The sequence below is a fragment of the Canis aureus genome, chromosome 19, assembly GCF_053574225.1.
Source record: "Canis aureus isolate CA01 chromosome 19, VMU_Caureus_v.1.0, whole genome shotgun sequence".
NCBI classification, from domain to species: Eukaryota; Metazoa; Chordata; class Mammalia; order Carnivora; family Canidae; genus Canis; species Canis aureus.
The window spans coordinates 18,043,458-18,066,127 of NC_135629.1; the positions used below are offsets into that span (position 1 = coordinate 18,043,458).

General features: G+C 38.8%; 1 protein-coding gene and 1 long non-coding RNA gene across 13 annotated transcripts in view; one reads left to right on the plus strand and one right to left on the minus strand.

Moving 5' to 3' along the window:
• The window catches only part of CHL1 (cell adhesion molecule L1 like), a 195,940-nt gene extending 193,406 nt beyond the window's left edge, over positions 1 to 2,534 (minus strand). For 3 of the 9 annotated variants that reach the window (XM_077858043.1, XM_077858035.1, XM_077858038.1), the window contains exon 1: positions 2,340 to 2,534. The gene's annotated coding sequence lies outside the window, so the exon portion shown is untranslated. Of the gene's footprint in view, positions 1 to 1,224; positions 1,528 to 1,963; positions 2,074 to 2,339 lie in introns of those variants that run through there. The other 6 variants (XM_077858041.1, XM_077858036.1, XM_077858039.1 and 3 more) reach the window with 3 other exon arrangements.
• Positions 1,029 to 22,670, plus strand: part of LOC144289699 (uncharacterized) — a 33,263-nt gene continuing 11,621 nt past the window's right edge. For all 4 annotated transcript variants that reach the window (XR_013357600.1, XR_013357599.1, XR_013357598.1 and 1 more), the window contains exon 1: positions 1,029 to 1,327. This is a non-coding gene — a long non-coding RNA (uncharacterized LOC144289699). The remainder of the gene's footprint in view (positions 1,328 to 22,670) is intronic.

Genomic DNA, 22,670 nt, shown 5'->3' on the forward strand with positions numbered 1-22,670 from the left:
CAGTGATGTGGGTAAAAACATGCCCAGAAAGAGATTTTTAATGAACTGCCATAGCCAGTACTCACACTTGCCAAGAAATAACTATTTTTCTTCATTTATTCACTGACAATATCCAGGAGCTTGCAAGGAATGATTATACTCTATACTCTCTGCCTTTACTACAGATAAATCCACCACAGCACTTAAGGCCATAAAATGGAAAGCTGGGTTATACACCAGACTCCAGAACCAAGTTGAATCATGAAAGCCATAGAGTGGCCCATCACTAGATACTGAAATTAAGACAAACCTAACTGCAACCTCAGCCTGTGAAAGAGGACCTAGTCTTACACACAAAGCTGTAGAATAAACTCGTTTTGGTTTTTTTTTTTTTGCCCCCTTGTTACTAAAAGTTTTCCCAAATAGCTTTCTAAGCTTCTCTCTGCATCCATTTACTGACAAGCCAACGTGACCAACTATTGGTCATTTTATATCTTCCGATCTGCTGCAAACCAGAGCTCTGTAGGAGTTGTACGGGGCAGTAATATTCAATACCCACCCATATTCTCCCAAATTAGGAAACACGGTATTTTGCCTTCTATAAAGGTGCGGAGAAATGAGAATGCACCGTATCTAATTAAATTGAGGATCAATTAATAGTAACAGTAACGCCATCAGCAACCATAACTAATTTAGGGGGGTTTATTTATTAAGCATTAAACACGAAGCTCAACTGTCTTCTTGCATTATCTCATTCCAGTCCTGCAAAAGCCCAATGAGCAAAGTGTAACTGATACTATCGTTAGTATTGAAAAGGGGAAACCGAGGCACGGAGCAGTTAAATGGCACGTCCAAAAATCACACATCACAGAGACGCTGGAGCTGGAGCCGGGACCCACCTGGGCGCCGCGGGAGACTGTGGGCCTGGCGGGAGGCCAGGTGGCTCCCCGGTTGCCCACCTCCGCGCGCACGCGCACAAGTGCCCCCCCGCCCCCACCGCGGGCGTTCCGGAGGGCGCGCCGCCGCGCACGCGCGTGCCCAGGTGGCCACTTGCCGGCCCCGGGGGCCCCTCCGAGGTCCCCAAGGGCGGGGCTGAGCCCCAGGCCCCTGGCTGAGGGCTGAGCCGCGAGCCCCCCCCCGCCCCCGCCGCGCCACTAGACACCTGCCCCCCGCCGCTCGCCTCCATCACCTCCCGGGCCCGCCTGCCCGCGCTCGCCCCAAGGCGCGGCTCCGGGGCGTGGGTACCTGCGCCCGCGCCACGGCGGCGTCTTCTGCCCCGGGGTCCTCGCAGGAATTCCTCAGCCCCGGCCCCGACTCAGAAAGTGCGGCTCTCACGGCGAGCGAGCGGGTAGGAGTCCAGGGGCCGGCGTTCCCCAGCCTCCCAGCCGCCAGGCTCCAATCCCTGCTCTCCAAATTAATCACTTTCTCCCTCCCCACGCACACTCTCACTCAAAAAAGAGAGAGAGAGAAAGAGAGAGAGAGAGAGAGGCACAAAGGAGAAGGGACCATCCGTGACTGGCATCTCTAGCTCCCCCAGCTCTGCTACCAAGGAGCCATGGCAACCACGCCCCCGGCCTGGCCCCTACCCCCCCCCCCACACACACACACACACCGGGGAACTCCTGAACCTCCCCGTTTTCTTGCTGCCCCCGCCCCAACCCTGCGGTCCTCGGAGCCTCCCTTTTCGAGCTGGCGGCGGCGAGCGCAGAACCCCAACCAGCACCTGGAATCTTCCCCCGGGAATGGGAGCGAGACGGGGGCGGGGTGCGGTGCGGAGGGAAACGGAGCGCTACGACCCAAGAGATGGTCACGGGCGGGGAGGGGCGCCATCAGGGCTGACCCCAAACCCAGGCCAACCTCGGACGCCCTACTGGAGAGAGGGCTGCAATCCCCGGGCCGGTCTGGGGTGCTCCCCAGGGGGTCGGGGGCGCTGCGCGGGGGTGGGGCGGGGGGAGGCTGGAGCAAAGGCAGAGGGTTGACCTACCCGTCAGCAGGCGGAGAGAGTGGGAGCTGGGGGATTCGTGGAGCCGCTTCACTGTATCCCGCGGACCCGGCGCTGGGTTCGAATCCGGCCTCAGCCACCAGAGGGCGGGGCTGGGAACGGGGGTGTCTCTTACCGGGTTGGGGTTGAGAGACCTCGGACTACCCCCCGCTTTAGGCAAGGATGGGGCCCTGTTGCGCACCCCCGCCTGTCCGGGGAGCTGACCCCTCCCACCGGCAAAGCCCCAACCCGCCGTGCCTCACGCCCCGCGAGTTGGCTGCCCGGCTGCGGGGGGAACCCGCGGGGCTAGCAGAGCAGGTGCACAGTGACCCCCACCCAGGCACCCCTGAGCCGTCTGCGCCCGCCGAGCTGCGCCCACCTTCCCTCCGGGAAACTTCTCCCCTCGCTGGCTGGCGCCCGGGGACGCACGTGCGGTGTCCAGCGGCTCCGGGCGGACCCAAGGGAGTTTCTGGCCGGCGGAGACCCCCGGGCCCCTCCCGCCCCGGGCAGTGGCCGCGAGCGCGCGGGACCTGCTGGCTGAGCCCGGATCCACGCCCTCCGGGCCGAGGCTGGCCAGCGCCTCTGCGCCCGTCCTCGCTTCTGCGCCCCGCCCTCACCCACGCGGCTGATTTTCCCTCCCTTTGCACACTCCCTTGGGACACAGAGAGAGAGAGAGAGAGAGGGAGGGAGAGAGGGAGAGAGAGCGCTACAGGCTTAAGACTTATTTCACGGTGAAAAAGCAAGGGACGAAGCCAAAACTTCACTCGTCATTTTCAACATCTATGGTCAAAAGAGGTAGGATGGCTGTCCCTTTAATCTGCAAAACCGAATTTAAAAAAAAAAAAAAAAAGGAAAGAAAAGAAACAACACCTGCCCCTCCCTATGGTTTCACTCAGTACGTATTCCAGACACGGGTCGCCGGTCTGGTTTTCCTCCATCGCTGCCTGTTGGAAGGGTGTGGTACCATGTACCTATTAAAAATACCCTTTTTGCTTTCCTTCCTTATTTATAGGTGTGATGAGGCTTGCTCTTTACAAAAGATGCTGCTACGATAAGCTAACAGATCATTGCCTACATAAATTTGGGCACCTTCCACTGTTAACCTTTTTTTAAATTTTGTCTTAATACTTAGGATCTGCAATTTCACCACATTGTTCCATAAAGTTTTTCCTATTTATTTTGTATTGATTCACTATTATAGGGTAGAAGAAAGCCCTGTGTGCTTATTTCCACTTACAAAAGGCCATTTCTGATGCTTGATCAATTCCACCGAAACATGTAAATTTTATTTTACGATTCCAAAATTAATGAGGGAAAGTTACAGGCTTTTGCAGACTAAGTTATTTATACACTCCTTTCTTTTTCCGTTTCTTTTTTTTTTTTTTCACACCGTGATATTTTCCAAATTTTTCACACAATGCCACTTTAAAAAATTCTGTTGAATTTAAGTTCTCTTTGATGGTAAGAGAATCATTGACTTCCAATTTTTACTCCTCTAAAGCAGTAAAATTGACTTTACTGTCTGGTTTTGTTCTCTTCTGTGCATTGAACAATGAGGACATTTAGAGCTGTGAGCTTCCCTCAGAGTTGGATACTACTATAGTAGCCGATAGAGGAAAGGCAATTCAGAATTCTGCTTCAGAAGCAACTGAATAAAATATTTTGAAAATGAATTAGTGGACTTTTAAACTTTAATAATTGCTAACTTTGGAGCCATGACTCTGTCAGTTCATGTGTGGGCTAAATTCTTACTGACTGCATTGCAAATTGCAAATGCAAGTGAGGGCAGGATTAGTCCTGAGTTTAAATTGTACTGCTAGAGTAATTTCTTTGCCCGAGGCATCATTATTCACACGGAATGTTTTCTAAAGTAGAAACAAAGATAGGATATTGAATGAAATTCCAACAGGGAAAATATAAGGAAACATTTCCAAGGTAAAGGAGACACAAAGCTGAGTTGAACTCAGAAGTTGACCACCTTCTGGGTAAACATTCTCTGACCAAAAGACTCAGAACTCAATCCTGGCCAGACCGATAGAATACTCTTCTCCTCCATATACAACTCTTCTTTTCTCTGTGATTTGTTTTTTGACATTAGGATTATTGTGAGGAGATGATATAGATCATGTCGTAAAGATATATAGATACCTATAGCTATATAGAGAAAGAGAGAGGGAGAGAGATCCTAGTATTTATCAGTCATTGTTCAAGGTGCTAGGGTACAGTAGAAAATACAACAAACAAGACTAGCTGCTTCTTTTAAAATCAAATATCCAAAAATATATCAAGGAATACCAAGGCATCATATCTGAAACAAAAAGATGAAGGGTCAGTTCTTAAATACAAATTTTCTTGAAAGGAAAATAGCATATTTCTGAGTCTCTGACACTGCATATAAATGAGGAAATAATAGCCCAAAAATAAGTCCAAAACTTAGTAGAGGCAGCCATTAAGTCTATACATACATGATATGCTTTACTCGAGGCAAATAAATTTTAAGCGAGGGAGAAAGGAAAAGAAGATAAGGAAAAAAGGAAGAAGGGAAAGAAGGGAAGAAGGAAGGGAGGAAGGAATACAAATGATTAACCAAGATAGGAAAACAGTATTTAAAAGAAAAAAAAATTAGCCAGCTAAGGAGGTCTTTTTAAAGAAATGCAAAATAGAAGCAAATGACTTAAATTTCCACATCCAAACTTCATAAATTTCCACTTCCAACACATCATAGATGTTACCTCCAGGGATAGGTTCTTTTTTTCTTTTTTAAATACATTTCCAAAGGCAGGCCACAAATGCAGCCTTTCTTGACCCAAAGAACTTAAAACAGCTCATTCCCTCAGATTCCTGGAAGGCTGGAACCCGAGACCAGAAGGCAGCCTTCAACCAGAGTGGAGATTCAGTGAAACTGCCTTCTGCTGCTGCTTTGAAACCCTCCCTTGGCTCCCATCCTCCTGTCTGACACTTTGTTCAGACTCAGTTCCCACTCAACAAATAATCCTAATCTATCAGGCATCACACAGTTGCACGGGAGTGCTAAAGAAAGACTAGATTTCTTACAAGTCACATGGAAATTTGGTTGCATTAGCTTTGAAAGGTGTGAATTTATCTCTCACAATTGAGGAAGGCCATGTAAAATGAAAATATGACTATTAGACCACAAATGAAGGGGAGAAAGGAGGTCTTTCATGAATAGAAGCAGAAGGTGAGAGAGATAGGCCAGTCATCTGGAAAAAAAAGAAAAGGTATTAAGAGCTGGGGTATTTTTCAGCTTTTACTGCTGATTTACTGCCTATCCCCAGCTTGAACCATCATTTGGTATCATTCCCAGAGCCAGGACCATTGGAGGAGTATTGCCTTTTGGCAAAGCTGGGTAGCTAGTGATATGGCAATGTTCCTAGAAAAATTGTTCAGCGGAAGAGCTGTAGTTTTCGAAATGGCATTTCAGTCTAGCAGTTCTGAATAGTCACAGATCCATGGGGATTTTCTGGCCAACTACTGTCCTAAAGTAAAGCAGCATGTTCCACTGAGAGGTAAGTCCTCAAAGGCAACCTTGGAAGTACATAGCAGCTACCTTCAGCTTAGATACTAAGAAAGCTAAAGAAGATCATATTAATTCTGCAGAGTAAACTTTGTGTCGATACTCCTTTAACTTGTCCTTTAATACAAGAACAAAAGGACATGTATTAAAAATCAAAGGGCAATCATTTGGGGACAAATAAAAAGGTAACGTCTTGTACTTCACCCCATGGATCATTAATACATGTGATTCAGCCTTAGCAGGTCACAGAACCACATATTTTCACTGGATTTTTTAAAGGGCTAGGTAATTTACAGACATTAATAACAATATACTTATGTAGCTATGATCATACTGTTATCAAATCTCATGCTTTAAGGCATTTGTTGATCACTTCTAAAGATCAAGAAGATTTCTTGCCCTCTAAACAGAAATGCTCAAATGCTCATTATAACTACCTTACCCTCCTGTTGGTGGTTTGCTCCAAAGTCCTGTGCAGTGAAGTCTTATCTCAGTGGACCGAGAACAGTTTTAGAGTATGAATCCATTTGTTGGGAAAAGTCTTCCTAGTTTTGGAGGATGGGAATTTCATTTAAATCTCTCTATATCCAACATGATACAAAATCTTTTCAATCTGGAAAGTACCTCAGGCAGCATATTTTCCAATAGCTTCCTTTTATAGTTGAGAAGGGCAAGGTTCAGAAATTTTCTCAAGGGGCATCTGGGTGACTCAGTGGTTGAGCATCTGCTTTTGGCTCAGGTTGTGATCACAGGGTTCTGGGATCAAGTCCTAAAGCATGCTCCCCACAGGGAGCCGACTTCTCTGCCTATGTTTCTGCCTCTCTCTCTATGTGTCTTTCATGAATAAATAAATAAAATATTTAAAATTTTTTTTTCTCAAGATTTCCAGGTTAGTGGTCTAGAATTCATATATATATATATATATATATATATATATATATGCCTAGAATTCATATATATATACTTAATCTTGTTAATAATTAATATATAGATATTCTTGTATGATTTTAGAATATGACAGGACACTGCCATCTTGAAAGATAGTTGTATTTATTCCAATTTTGCCATAGCAAACAAGATAAATGTTAAATAGTGAGATGGTGAATGATAGTAGAAGAATAAGGGCTGATCTTTACAGAGACAAATAGCCAAAATGAAGGTCTTAGTTGATTTTCTTCTATTTTGTCCAATTGATTTTGGAAATTGGTTTTCACACTCTTAGAATAAAGAAAATTTGGTAGAGAGAAAGGAGAAACTCAGTGGGTATCCTTAATATAAGAGCTTATGGCAGGCTGCTGGTTGCTTCCCTCCTTGTCCTGACCCCCTCATCCCACAAATATGTTCTTTTTTTTTTTTTTTTTTTTTTTTTTTTTTTTCCTTCCTGGCCACATAGCCACCTACCTAAAGACTACATTTCAGGGCAACCTCTTGTGTCCTCTCTCTCTTTGTACTATCACTCAACTTTCCTTTACTCTCACTAAAAGAGAGAGAGAGAGAGAGACTACATTTCACATTCACCCTTGTGACCAAGATTGGCCCCATGGCTAGGTTCTCACCTAAGAGACATGAGGAGAAATGCTATTAACAACGACTAGGTCATCTTCTTAAAGGTAATCTAGATTCATTCTTCTATTTCCTTCTAGTGAGCCTATAATAATGAAATATTCATGTTGAAGCTGACAAAAGAACCCCCATTATCCTGAGTCCCTCATGAGTGCCTCATGAGTCTAGGAACTATAGCCCACATACTACCATGAAAAAACGAACTTCCCTATTCTTTGAGCCAGTGTCTTTTGAGGTCTTTTTATTGTAAATATTTAGTCTTTTCCCTAAGTAATCTGTGTCACCAGAACAATTTCAAAATAGTCAAGAAAAATAAGAATGGATGATATAGTAAGTATCCATTGTTTTTGCTGGCCCAGCATTTATAGACATTCATATAGCTCAACTAATCCTAGGAAATAATATCTCCTAGGTTTATGTGGCTGAGTTGAGGCTGCTGCCAATACTTCTTATTTACCACAGGTCCAGATATGTGACACAGGTATAAAATCCATATTCCTCATCTTTTCATCTATGGTGATTAGAGCAAAGAAAAGCAACAGACTCAAGACAAGCTAATGAAAGACCTACCTGGGATGTATGCTTGAATTATTAGGAAATAACACAGAATTGCTCAGGAAGCTTGATGTAAGATAGGAGAAGGTGGCTGCTTATCACCACTTAGAGAAAAAAAAAAAAAACACACCACAGGGAAAAGAAAAGAAGACTGTACTTGACAGTTAATTGAAAACTTAGGTCTTCAAATAGATGAAAGCTTATTGTTTATTAAAAGCTAAAACTGAAATACATCTTAACTATGTAGCTAAGTGAGTGAAAAACTATTAGAGCAAGAGCAAAATAGTTTGAGTTAGTTTCCTAACATCAAAATCATTTTTTTAAAGATTTATTTATTTATTTATTTCAGAGAGAGAGTGTGTGTGTGAGTAGGGGGAGGGGCAGAGGGAGAGAGAGACTCCTGAAGCAGACTACCCACTGAGCATGGAGCCCAATGTGGGGCTTGATCCCAGGATCCTGAGATCATGACCTGAGCCAAAAGTTGGCTGCTTAACAGATGGAGCCACCCAGGCACCTCCCAAAATCATTTTTTTTAAGATTTTATTTATTTATTCATAGAGACACAGAGAGAGAGAGAGAGAGGCAGAGACATAGGCAGAGGGAGAAGCAGGCTCCATGCAGAGAGCCTGACATGGGACTCGATCCAGGGTCTCCGGGATCATGCCCTGGGCTGCAGGCGGCGCTAAACCGCTGCGCCACCAGGGCTGCCCCCAAAATCCTTTTTATTCACTATAGATTCCTAGATAAGATTATTCCCTATGGATAGTTTCTTTAATAAAAGGGATGTGCATGACAAAAAGTCTTTCTTTCATGAAATAACTCATCTGATTGGTAGTGACTCTTTGAAATACCGTGACTGAGGGATTCCAATCTTGTATCTGAGTTCAGCTGGAAAAGACAAAGTGATTATTAACGATGTTTGTCATTGATATGACAGAAGAAATGCTTCTCGTATGCTGGGTATTTGCCATCCTTGCATTCTTAAAGTGTGGCGTAAGTCTAGACAATGCATACAGACTTTATTTTTTTCTTTTTTATTTATTTTTATTTTTATTTTTTTTAAGATTTACTTATTTATTCATGAGAGACACAGACTGAGTGAGAGAGAGGCAGATTCTTAGGCAGAGGGAGAAGCAGGCTCCTTGCAGGGAGCCCGATGTGGGACCTGATCCCGGATCCCAGGATCACGACCTGAGCCAAAGGCAGGAGCCCAACCGCTGAGCCACCCAGGCGTTCCAATTTTTTCTTTTTTAATTACAATATAAAGGTACATTCTTTGGGGACATATTTTTAGCAGTTATAAAAAGAACGATGGAATAAATAGTCCTTTCTATGCAATGATTAGGGGCCATAATTCATGTTCTCAATTGACTTTTCCCACAAAATAAATTAGCAGACATGCACTTAAATCACAAATTGCTAATATGTCATATACTGTGTTAACACAAACTCAGATATATAATCTGGGTAAGATGTAACTGGGGCCCACGGGTGCAAAAGCACCTAGTTCCAGGGGTCCCAAACAAACCAGGATCAGTCACTCACCACTGACAAAATTCAAAGGCAGAGAGACAAGGGGTGGTGAAACACGAAAGAAGTTATTTTAGTGAAGCCAACACCAGGATGACAGTGAAGTAATGTCTCCAAGACTGTCTTCAACGTGCTGAAAATACTTCTAGGTTTATATAAGGAAAATGCAGAACAAAGGTCAGTGCATACTTGCAGGTGAGCAGTAAATGTCGGATAGATCATTGTCTCAGGGTAAATCATGTGGGGTCTTGCTCAGGACAGTCATTATTGTGTGGGGGGTAGTTTTGTTTCCCATCGTGGGATACTTTCCCCACCAGGTCTTTTGCTTGAGTTAAAAGATTAGCTAGAAAAAAGAATTTAATCTGTTAGAAAGTACAGACTAAGGTCAAAACGGAGGTAAAAATCCTCTTTCACAAACTCGATTGTTTTTAGGCATTGCATTGGATTTATTGTCTTTCAGGAGTTAAATAAGACCTACCAATCTATTTTTTATTATTAGTATTTTTAGCAATATATTTTTCCATGCTGTTTTTCAGAATATTTACCATATTCATATACAGATAAACCCAATAAGTCATTTAAACCCTATACCACAAAAACAAAAACAAAGACAAAAACAAATACAAAACAAAAAACCCCCACCTCCATACTATAGTACAATAATTACATTGCAAAGGTTCTGAATCTCCTGCTTGTATTGACAAGAAATATTTGCCTTCTCTTATAGGCATTCGTTCCTTTATCTTCTGCCAGTTTCTCACGCAGGTAGTTCTTTGGTATTTTTTGTTTGTTTTTGTTTTTTCTTTCCCATGGACCAATCTAAGTTATTTACTTAAGCCATCTCCTGCCATGCAAGGGATGGAAGATCAATATACTGGTCATCATTTGATACAAGTAAGGAAGGTGAGCTTAAAATCCCATATACTTTTCTACTCTGTGTGCAGAGTCATGGTCCAAAATAGTGCTGTGGTCCCTACTGGGTAGTTAGGCCCAGGTTCTCTTTATTCATCTTGATAGCCAGTGGGAAGTGGATTCACAGTTATAGAATAGAGTACAATTACCATGTCCCCAGGTAAAGGGCTTGAACCTGATGTGGAGATGGGGGTAGACAGTGAACTTTGGTTTTTTCTACTCTCCCTGGTGTGACTTCAGGAAAAACTTCAGCATGCACACTCCCACACCAGGGAGCATTATGAAGTGGGTGAAGGCCTTCCACATGCCAGCAGAGCCCTCCTTGCATGGAGGCCACTTGTCATGGACCACCCCAGCTGTGCCCAAGACCGACCTAGTAGACCAGGAACCTGAGACCCAGCTGCCACTGCCTTTTTCAACATAGACCTCACTCAGGTAGTTATTTGGTAGCTCATAATAAAACATTTAAGGACACATCACCAGGCATGAGTTTTACAACACTTATATTGCCCATATATAGTGTTTATCAGCTCATATTCTATTTCCTATAGCTCAGTATATCCATGCAAATATAAATATGAAACACTCTGCAAAATTTTTTATCATGCATATAGAAGCCATCTTAAAAGTTTCCTAAAATTAAGATTTTGGCGTCTCAAATATGAGTAAAAGAGAAAATTTAATGATGATAATGTGAAATATTCCAGGGTCTAAAATATTCTGATACATTTATCTGAAGAAGAATAAAGTAGTTAATGAGCATAAGGATTTGTAATTCTTTCCAATGTAAAGTTGTAGACTTCTAGTAATGGTTTCTTTCAGAATTAATCCTCCTGCAGGTAAAAACTATAAAGTATAGACAAAATATAATACCTGAAAGCACTGTGTAGTGACCCCCAACAGGCAGATACTGGAGAGGGTAGATACTTGGAGAAGGAAACAGCACTGGATAAATTAACTGGTTGTAGTTAATTTAATAAATTTACAAGTTGTAGTTGAAGGGCAGGACCCAGTCTGTCCATGCTTAGTGGGTAAAAGAGGGAAAGAAAAGTTTCAGACTTACAGTCTTAAAGAAACAGATAACAGATTTTGCACAATCAGACCAACTGAAAAATAAGAGGAGGAATTCCATAGAAGAGCGTGCCAGGGAGAGGGAGGCCCGGATTCTGTTTTAATGATGCTCAATCTTCAGCTAAGCTTTGAAATATGCATTAATAGGACAGTCTTCAAACAGCTCTGCTGAGGTTCCAAAAGAACTGAATTGAGATGTAAACCATCCTCTACAAGGGAGACTATAGTTTGATCTTAGCTACATTAACTGCCTGGTAAGAAAAATAAAAATTGATGTTAGTGGGAGAACATAGCAGAATCCAGAATCTGTATAGTACTCCGAAAACAATCCAAGATGGTTCAACATATGATAAAATATATGTGATCTTCACTCAAAGAAGAGACAAGGAGATCAACCCTGAGATGATCCTCGCATTGGACATAATGGACAAGGAATATAAAGCACAATTGTAATTATACTCATGGAATTAAAATATTACCACAACGAATATAAAATTAGGAAACCAAAGCAGAGAGACAGCATCTCTAAAAAAAGAACAAAATGGAAATTCTAGATTTGAAAAAGATACAAGATCAAAAATAATCTTTAAAATTTCAGTTGGCTTCATAGCAGTTTATAGAGATGACAGAGAAAAGAGTCAGTAGTTTTGAAGCTAAATCAATATAAATTTTCCAGCATGAGAGAAAGAGAGAAGATTAGAGGCAGAAAAATGAATACAGCCTCAAAATATTTAATATCTGGGTAATTGACATCTCAACAGAAGAGGGAGATGGGACATAAAAATATATTCAAAGAAATAATGCCAGAAAATTTACCAAATGTGGTGAAAGCCAGACACTTAGAGATTCAAAGATTCAGCAAATTTTCAGCAGGATAAATACAAAGTGAGCTACCTCAGTGCACAATAATCAAGTTGTTAAAAAGACAAAGATAAGAGGAAAACCTAAAAAGATGACAGAGAGTAAAACAGCACATTACATACAGGTGAATAGCAATTTTAAAATGCTGATAGAAAAAAAGAAAACAACCTAGAAATCTGGATCCAGTGAAAATATCCTTTAAGTATGAAGGCAAAATAGGCATCGGTCCAGATAAAAGAAACTAAATAGGGTTATTGCCATCAGAGCTGCACTATAAGAAATGCTAAAAGTAGTTCTTAAAACTGAGGAGAAATGATACCAGATCAAACTCAAATCTTTTTTCTTTTTTTTTTTTTTCAAACTCAGATCTTTAGAAAGAAATAAAGAGCCCTGAAAATGAGAAGTAGGTGGGTAAATATAAAAAAATATTTTTCTTTCAATTTACTCAAAGTATTTAAGAATGTTTAAATCAAAAAAGACCTAGCTCTTGCATCCATTAAAACTGACAATTCCTCTAATTCAGTGGAAAAGGTGAACATTATGACATGCACAGAAATGTCATTTCACATATGAAGATATGTTTTAATAATCTATATTTCCTGAGTAAAATATAGCATATTTCATTATGTCAGTTTCATCTAGTGTTTCATTATTAGTACAACTATAGAAGCCTGCAGAGATTTTGCAGAAGGATCAGCCCAATTAGATAAAAATGAGAATCCTCTTTTCAGATCTAAATTTTGCATCACTATCTTTCTAGGAAGAGATCATTAAATTATGATTTAGTCACCAGGCTCTTTACTGATTAGAATGCAGAATACTTAACCATTTGCATCTGAAAACAAAGTGGAATAAATATAGCTAGTCCGCTTAAAAATAAAATAAAAGAACTTGAAATTTATCTAAATTTGAATGAATTGCTTAAGAGGAAGTACAAAGCAACTCTCTGCCCAGCATAATATAGTTTTTCTATTACGCGTGCCCAGAGGAAAACTGTTTTTGGTGAAAACAGCTAGGACTGATTAACTGATAAATATCTTATACACAAGGTAATTAACAATAACTCTTGTACATCAAACATGTTTTCTTCACTTTATCCTATGAAAATACATTTGAGGGTAGCTCGTTTTTTATTCTCAAAATGAGACTAATGATTATATGAGTACCAGAAACAATTACTATGAATCAAGAAAAGGTTTATCTTATAGTATTCCATCCAATATCATATCTGTTCTATTATGCAACAGTTGAATATCACAAACAGAAGAAAGATGATATTTTAAATTTTTCATAATGACTTAATGACCAGAAATAGGAAAAGCAGAATCCACAATGCATTTTAGTGAGTTTTCAAGGCATTGACAAGTGTCAACACTGCAGTTAAAAGAGAGAATAAGAAAAAAAAAAAAAAAAGAGAGAGAGACAATAAGGTAGAATAAATAAAAGTGAGTTTATTTTGTAGTCCTAAACATTTTTCTTTATGAAGTAAAAATTTGGAGGATAGTATGATTTTTAACATGACCAAAAATACCAAAAATCTAATGTACAAAGAGAAAACAATTTTCCATTAAATGTTACTCAAATAAAATGCAAATAAAGTTTCTTATAAATTGATATTATCTGGCAACTTAATTTTGTCTTTAATTTACATATCCACTCCCAAATTTAGAGATAATGAAAATCTAAAATGCTCACCAAGATATTTAATGAAGCATAATAATAAGCTTTGAAAAACTTAAAATGCTATTGAAATAAATTTCATTTTGATAATAAATTAATGTATTTACTAGGAATAAAATGCAAAGGTTTACTTACTAATTCTTACTCAACTTATTGAAATATCAAAATCTGGCATCAGATTTTGAAGGTGATAACTAACAATTAACTTCTCCAAAAGTCTGTGAATAAAGCAAGGCATATGTTCCACACTTGACGAATTACACACATTCATTATAAGATCGAGAAAAGAAAGGCATTCCCATGCCAACCTTCAAACCCTCAAGAAGAATTTATTCAAGCTATAACTCTACACTGATGACAGAGCAAACCAACATAAAATGGGGACTTTACCAAAGGGATTGTTTATAGAAGGGTCAGAATAGGTTTTCCCGTAAAATGCTGTAGAAGCCCAATGTTTTGTTCTATTTTATACTTACGGTAATAAACTCCTATCCTTTAAGTTATAGAGTTTTCTCACCATCATGTGATCTAAGATGTAAGGTGAAACAGCCTTTTGTTAGAATTATCTCAAAGAAGGAAAATGCAGTACATTCTCTGAAATAGTGACTGGTTTTGTTCATACTCTTGGCCTGCTTGGGAATTGGTAGTTAAATGAAATTCCATTCGTGGAAAGCATCACCAATTTTGTACTTACTACTGTCAGTAGGTGTAATCTTGTATATTTGTTGGAGATGGATGACTTTATTTTTGCTCTTGATTCCCAAGAGATTGAACTTCAGTAAAATATATAGAAAGTGTTGTTAAATGGGGCAACTATGGTGCATAATAAAGTCAGAAAAATAACAAGACTAAAACATGAGCAAGCATTGCCTCCCTAAATAAACAGATGTATTGGAGAGAGAGAAGAGGGGGAAAAATCGCATCATGCATACTAAAGAATGCTTCATCCAGAAAACAAATTTCTATACCTTTATTTCACATTCCCTGAGAAATAGCCCTGCCAATAAAAATATGTGGTGTTCTGGAGTCAAAGTGGTAAACTTAAAAAGATCATTAAGAGTTTAAAAAGGGAATTGGATAACATGCACACACATGCAATTGACAACCAGATGAATTTTGTGAACCTCAGACTTTAAGCATTTCTTGGGCGCTGCAAGTGAAGAATCAGACAAAATTGTATTAATGATACCATTGTTCACTTAAATTCTCTTAGAGAAGAGGATAGCCTTTGATGTCACCTGAATCATCCAATACATATATATATACATATGTATATACATACAGAATCTGCATATGATAAACATGAAACATGACACCTCTCACTGAACCAGTATAATTAATTTTCCAATATTTGGAATAAATGGAACTTTAATATGTTTTAAATGTCCTCAATGATGAAAGCAGTTAAGTTGAAAATAGCAAAGACCTTCCTGAATACCATAAGGAAGCAATATTTCCTTTCTGTATCTGAAGTTGGAATGATTCAGTGCCTTCATAACAGCCTAATCCTTACCAGAGTGGTATCCAGTGGAGATTTTCAGTATGAGCCATAATAGGGATCCCTTTCATCTCAAACATAGCTCTGATAACTGTACTGCTTGCAGGATACTGAGAAAATGAATAGAAGTAGAACGTCCTGCTCTGAGGAGAGCACAGGTGGGATCCTCAACAATCTGCCAGGCCAATGCCAAACTTTCAAAAATTAAGTGATCTTTCCTATTACTGGCACATACAACTCATACCAGTAAAATACAACCCCTAAAGCTGATTTGTTGTTCCTCATGCATCGGTACAATTACAGTCCAATTCTTTCAAATACCATTTCATTAAGGCCCAGTATAAATGTGGACTTGGCTTAGTAGCTAGCCAAGTTATGAAACAAATATTTATTCTGAGAGGTAAACGATTTTAAATATCTCCTTGGCCTTTATAAATACAGTATTTCATCAAAACAACAAAATCGCCAAATTAGAGCCAAATAAGATGTTTTCACTTAAATTAAATGATTTATTCTCACAATGGAAAACACAGTAGTGATGTTTAGATATAAGCGGAATCCAGTAGAATAATCAAGTTCTTAATCATTATGAAGACTATCTCAGAATCTTAATCAATTGATTTTGTACTTTAGTTTCACAGTAGTGGAGATGAATTGGCTGATTATCTATAGTCTTGTTGTCTTATGACAAAGCACCACATCATTTTAAATTAGCCTTGATTTAATGGTACAGAATGTTGCCATGGAATAAAGTGACAACATGAATATATCCTCATAAAATGAAGTGATCCAGACATTCCTAAATCATTTGCTTTGATCAGAAAAGTTATATTTCAATAAACAATCAAGTATTTGCTGAATACTTATTATATACTAAAAATAAGAACCCTTATTCCACTTGGGACAATGCAACATATAAATGGGAAAAATTATATAATTGGCCTTAATAGAGGGCAGGTTAGACATGGATACAGGAATAAGGGAATCATTATAAGACTTCAAGTTGTTTTAAAACACTGATTCAAATAAATTAATTTAATTTAATAAAACACTGATTCCATCATATTGCATATTTCCTCATTCAAAAAGCTAAAATGTCTCCACATAGTGAACGGGAGAAAGTCCATGTGTCTTAGTTTATTATTAGAGGACATTACCTACCATTTTCAGTCTTACCATCAACACTCACAAACACCAGGCTTGTGTTTGCATCAGGGTATTCAATAGACTGGCTCTGGAAAAGCCCAGTTTCCCTGAATCACTGTAACTCCAGATGACTCACTCCAATTTCTCTGAATTGCTGTAACTCTAGATGATTCATCTTGGCTCTAAACATGTGAAGCCTTGTTGCAGCAATTTTGCTTTCAGTTTTTATTAATAATGATAGTGACAATAATAAAGGCTAACATTATACATGTTTTGCACAATGTTAAGGCTTGCATGTACCACCACTTAATTTATACTCACAAAGATTCTATCAAGTATGTACTATTATAATCCACATTTGGCAGATGAGAAAATGAGTCATAGAAAGATTAAGTTAAATTGTCTAAAGTTATAGGAAGTGATGAATTCAAGATTTTAACAGAAGTTTGATTCCATAGTATATACCCATGATTATTGTCCTAGTGTCCCCCATGAGAGCATGTATTCTAAAAAGCTAGGAAGGGACTGGTATTTTGTGTGTGCCTCAGAACAAAGACTAAAAACTACTTGGCACCATAGTAGAGCCTTAATGATTGTTATATAAATACATGGATAGACACATAGAAGAAGCAATGGAGAGACACTGAGGGCACAAATGAATTCAGAGATAAGATCTGAGATTTTTCTAAAGAAGTTGGGGGAAAAAAGGGTACTTTGAGAGAAGGCCAGGATTTGAGAACTGAGTAAATGTGACAGAAAAAGAAGCAGGAGAGTAGAATGTGACTTAAAATTTGAAGCCTAGGGCAGCCCAGGTGGCTCAGTGGTTTAGCGCAGCCTAGAGCCCAGGGCCTGATCCTGGAGACGCAGGATTGAGTCCCATGTTGGGCTCCCTGCAAGGAGCCTGCTTCTCCCTCTGCCTGTGTCTCTGCCTCTCTCTCTCTCTCTCTCTCTCTCTCTCTCTGTGTCTCCTGAATAAATAAATAATTTTTAAACAATTGAAGCCTAGAAAGCTAAAGCAATGGTGGTAAGTAAGAAACATGAGTCAAATTCCAGACCATGTCATAGGTTTGGACATGCTATGATATGCTCATGAAAATATCACAGGTTCACAAAGTGGCAAATGTGGGATTTTAAGGCATTGAAATAAAGAGTTTTGTTTTATGTTTTTCTGGAGGTTGTGGAGAGTTGCTGCTATGAAAGGATCCTCAAGGGTATCAATGTGGGTAGACAAGGAATAGGAATTAGCCACATCTACCATCATATTTTAGAAGTCAGAAGAAGAAAACTCTCAAATTATATGAAGAGTAAAGTGTCAAAAAATAAGAGACAAACAGAAATGTACAATTCCATGAACATTTAGCAGAAAAGTATGGGAGGAAAATGATGTTTTACAATATCAAGTAAATAAAAGGGCTTTAGGAAACCCCCCTCAATAAAAAGTAATTTTAGATTTTGGTGGAATTTTGGGAGAATTAAAGTTTTAGAAATCATATTGTATTATGAATGGGATTATTGAAGGAAATTAAGATGTTAATCAACTATTTTCAAGCTTTTACCAGGTACCAAACAGTGAATTTAGTAGTCTATATAGATTAACTCATTTAATCTATACAGGGGGAAAAAAACAACACAAAAAAAATCCTGAGTTTGATACTGTGATTATTCCAACTTTAAGTATGAAGAAACTGGGCCTCTAGGAGACAAAGTGAAATGCTGAGGCATATGGCGAGAGAGCGAAAGATAAGGGACTGGAATTTGCATCTGATTCACACATGCTTCAGTATACGATTTGGAAGATCTGAAAAATGTACTGGAAGCAACAGCCATACCCCCAGATGGCATTTACAATGTGAAGGAGATAGGCCAATAGAAATGGACAAAATGGAGATGATAGCTGAAAATAAGGGTGAACATAAGATTCTTTGGGACTGAAGGAATACTGAAATCAAGAAAAAATAGCCCTTAGGGCACCTGGATGGCTCAGTTGGTTAAGCATCTGCCTTCAGCTCAGGTCACGTTCTTAGGTCCTGCGATGGAGCCCTGCATCCGGCTCTCTGCTCAGTGGAGAGTCTGCTTCTCCCTCTGTGATCTTTCTCATTCTCACTCTCCAATAAATAAATAAAGTCTTTAAAAAATATAGGCAAGTTAGAGCACAGAAAAGCCCGTTTTTATGTTACTGCTGGGCAGTCAGCTAGGCTCACTTCCTATATACAGTTAGCTAAGCATAAGACTGAAATTCTTGCAAACGACAGATTACCTAATCTGCTGTATGAATTGTTCACAAACCATGGCCTGCAGGCCAAATCTGGTCTGCTACTTGTTTTATAAACAAAGTTTTATTGGAACATAATCATGTATATTCATTTACATGTTTTCTGTGCCTGCTTTAAAGCTACAATGACAGATTTGTGTAGTTTCAACAGAAACTATATGGTATTCAGTGCCTGAAATATTTGTTGTCTGGCTTCATACAGAAAAAGTTCCTCAACTCCGGTCCTGGAGTTTTTGAGGCTGCCAGCAAATATATACATTGTTAAGAGTAAATTCCCAAATTCAGATGGTCTTGTGAATTACCCTGATAGAAATGTGTATCACATTAGCTATTCTTTCCCTCTCCCCATTATACATAAGTTTGCAAACTAAAAGTTTGGTCAGCCGTCCACAAAGACTACAAGTGTTAATATTCTATTCTCCTCTTGTTTCTTGGCACACAGCTAGACCACATTTCCCAGGATCCCTTGCATCTGGGTGGAATCCTGTAACTGACTTCTGGCCAATGGAATATTGGAGTCAGAAATATATACCGCTTCCAAGGATGGACATAACACAATCTTTCAAGTTTTCTCTCTTCCTACCCATGTGACTGGAAGAAAAGGAGAAAATAGTGCCATAAGAGGGAAGGGGCTACACTCTCTGGATTTACTCTTAGAGAAGAGAAATACAACCTGGAACATTTATAGTGATTTTATGTGAACAAGGAACAGATTTTTATTCTGTGAAGCTACTGGAAGAAGAAAGTTTTGTTGTATTAGCCAGCATTAATTACTCTAACAAATTCAGTCTATAAGTTTCTTCCCAAAATAAATTGATAGCATTATGTTTTAACCTTTATAATATAACTCGTATCATAAGAAAATAGTTATTAAATATTTTAATATGTAAAGCATGAGTCATATGGAGATGCCCCTGCTTATAGTAATTATCTACATTTACCTAAATATGCTCTACTTCTATTTTCTCTATTTCTGTGAGTGACATTGTATTAGTTTGCTAAGGCTACCACAACAAAACACAACAGATTGGGTGGCTTAAACAACAAAAATTTGTTGTCTCACAGTACTGGAGGCGGGAAGTCCCAAATTAATGTGTTGAGAGTTTGGTTTCTTTCCTTTTTTTTTTTTTTTTTTTTTTTAAGATTTTATTTATTTATTCATGAGAGAGAGAGGCAAAGGCACAGGCAGAGGGAGAAGCAGACTCCATGCAAGGAGCCCGACGTGGGACTCAATCCCAAGACTCCAGGATCACGCCCTGGGCTGAAGGCAGGCCCTAAACAGCTGAGCCACCCAGGGATCCCCCTAATGACCTCTTTAAAAGTCCTACCTCCAAATATAGTCACATTCTGTGGTAGTGGGTTTAAAGTTTCAAAATATGAATTCAGCCCATAATTGGCACCAAGAATCATCCAGTCTTTCTTTCACCCTTGATATTTTCCTTTGCATCGCCTCACCTATTGGCCATGTCTGATTAAGTTTATTCCAGACTTATCTTTCATTTCTGTCTCTTCATCCCCACTTCTATCACCACCTAGCCTGTCACCTCATGCTTTTAGTCTAGGCTTTAGTAACTGTCTTTTAAATTGTCCTCCTGTATGTACTTCTCTCCATCTCCAATCCATCCCACCAACTTTTTGAAAATCAACAGTCTTTCAACTGATCTATAAAATAAAGATCATAGCTTTAGGCCTGTCATTCAAGAGCCTAGAAGATTGTGTTTTAAACTGATGTTTGTAGTCTTCTTTCCTAATACTTGCTTTCATTCAAATTTGACCACATTTAGTCCCCCAAATCACATCTGGTTTTCCTAACACTCACTCAGCATTTAATTTCTCCACTCATAGTCCCCCAAATCACATCTGGTTTTCCTAACACTCACTCAGCATTTAATTTCTCCACTCACTGCTTCTGGAACACCTGTGCTGTCATATTGATCAATCTTCAGTCAGGGTACCTTTTAGCTCTCCACTAGAATGCTTCTGATCTCCCAAGGTATTCCATGGAAATTCCCACCTGAACTTCCACAGCAACTTGGATTTCATTCATGCTAGTTGTATTCTATTTTGTATTGTCATTATTGTAATGATTATTATGTTAGGTACTGTTAAATGTATGACACATACTACCTCATTTAATATTCAAATTCATCCTTAATATCTACAAATACCTCATTTACAGATGAAAAAAAAATCTTAAAGAATTGAATATCTTCCTCAAAAGTCAACACCTAAAAAGTAGAAAGGACACACTTGAATCAGAGCCTGTCTGCTGATTCTAGGGATTTTAAATATTCAGTATATAACCTCTGCATATTTGCATAGAAACTTGTCTCTTTGTGAACATTTCACTTATGGACTTCATGGATGTAGTCAAAGACATTTCACAAAACAGAAGCACATCAATTCTGTCAGCCGCCAGCAGACAGTATATGATGCAGTTTCACCTTGGTCTCTGCATGTTGTCAGCATCAGCTCATCTTCAATTGATAGAATCATGTTTCAGTCCTCTTTGTAGCACACATCGTGTCGACTACCTAGTGTGTGGTGCATGTGTATATAATATACTACACAAAATGATGCACAAATCAAGTGGAGAAATGGTAACTATTAACGACTTTATCCAAGAAGACTATCATGCTCACATATTATGATGAATAGCCATTTACTGAAAAAAAAGACAGGAAAAATTATCCAATATTGAAGTCTGTATAAGTTCCACTCGAGATATATATATATATATATATATATATATATATATATATATATATTTCACTCTTAATCATTTCTCTCCCCTTGCATAGGATATGTTGGACACATATGACTATCAAAATTTGTTCTGCTGTGAACAAATTAAATAAAGTACTATAGCCACCAATTATATAAATTACCCATTCATGTTTGACTATATATATCTCTATATATACATATAGATATGTATGTATATATGTCTATATATATAGTTACATAAATATAAAATTAAAAACTATATATATATGAAATTAGGAACTTGAAGTCATCTAAACTAAGTATCTGAAGCATTATACACTTATTTATTCATTTAAAAATCCTGGCCATTCATTTTAATGCCATGATTTAGACTGTATCTACACCAAGTAAAGTAAATAACAGAGGTAGTCATCTAAATAATTCATACCAAATTTTAGCACACAATATTCAAACAGTTTTCCTTTGTAAATGATCCTGTTAATTGTACTCTGAACTTCACTTTACTTAGAAATAGCATCATTTCTAAATCAATATTACTATTAAGTCTGAATCATTAATTAGTAATATATTTTCTGAGTTCAGTAGGAAATTACACAGTGAGGTGGTGACCTGTGCTTAAGGGGATGCCTCTCGTGAAAGACTAATTTTAAGATCAATGTAGTAACAACAAAAAAATTGAAATGATTATCCAGATTGATTTAGTTGAAACAACAAAATTATATCTGCATGAATACAGTTGAATCTCACTTTTTCCATGGTGTTCTTAGCAAGTTAACAAGAGCTAAAGACTCCATCCATAAAACTTCTTTTCCTCAGGTGTATTCTAGGCAGTCTATAGAAGGAAAATTAGTCTCTGGGCCCAAAGAGAAAATCCTTACATTTCCAATGAACTGTCTTAGTTTGACAAAAATGCATTTGGGCAAAGATGTATGGGGCTGTTGTGGTAAGTTCTTCAGAATGAAGAAATGCTTGCAATGCATTTAGAAAACATGTTGGTGAAAGGCAAATGAGACCTAAATTTAGCTTGAATGGTGGCGAAGTGGATAAAGAGTGATTATGGCTGTTTGTTTTGATGAGGTTAGTAGCTTGGATCATGACCTCTCGAGAAAAATAAGATAGAGTGTTCTAATGGATTTTTCTTAATCTAATGTAGAAATGACATTGAATGATGGTTCTTAATTAGCATCCTCCTCTTCACCTGCATTTGATGCGACACCCCCACATTTGCCTTTATAGCCTGAGTAATGCAAAAGGCAAGCTCCTTTGCTGCATTGAGGACACGAGAATGACAAATTTAAATTGGTTCTGTGCAAATGAAGAAAGAGATGTTGCTTCCAATTTTCCACATGTAACTCAAATT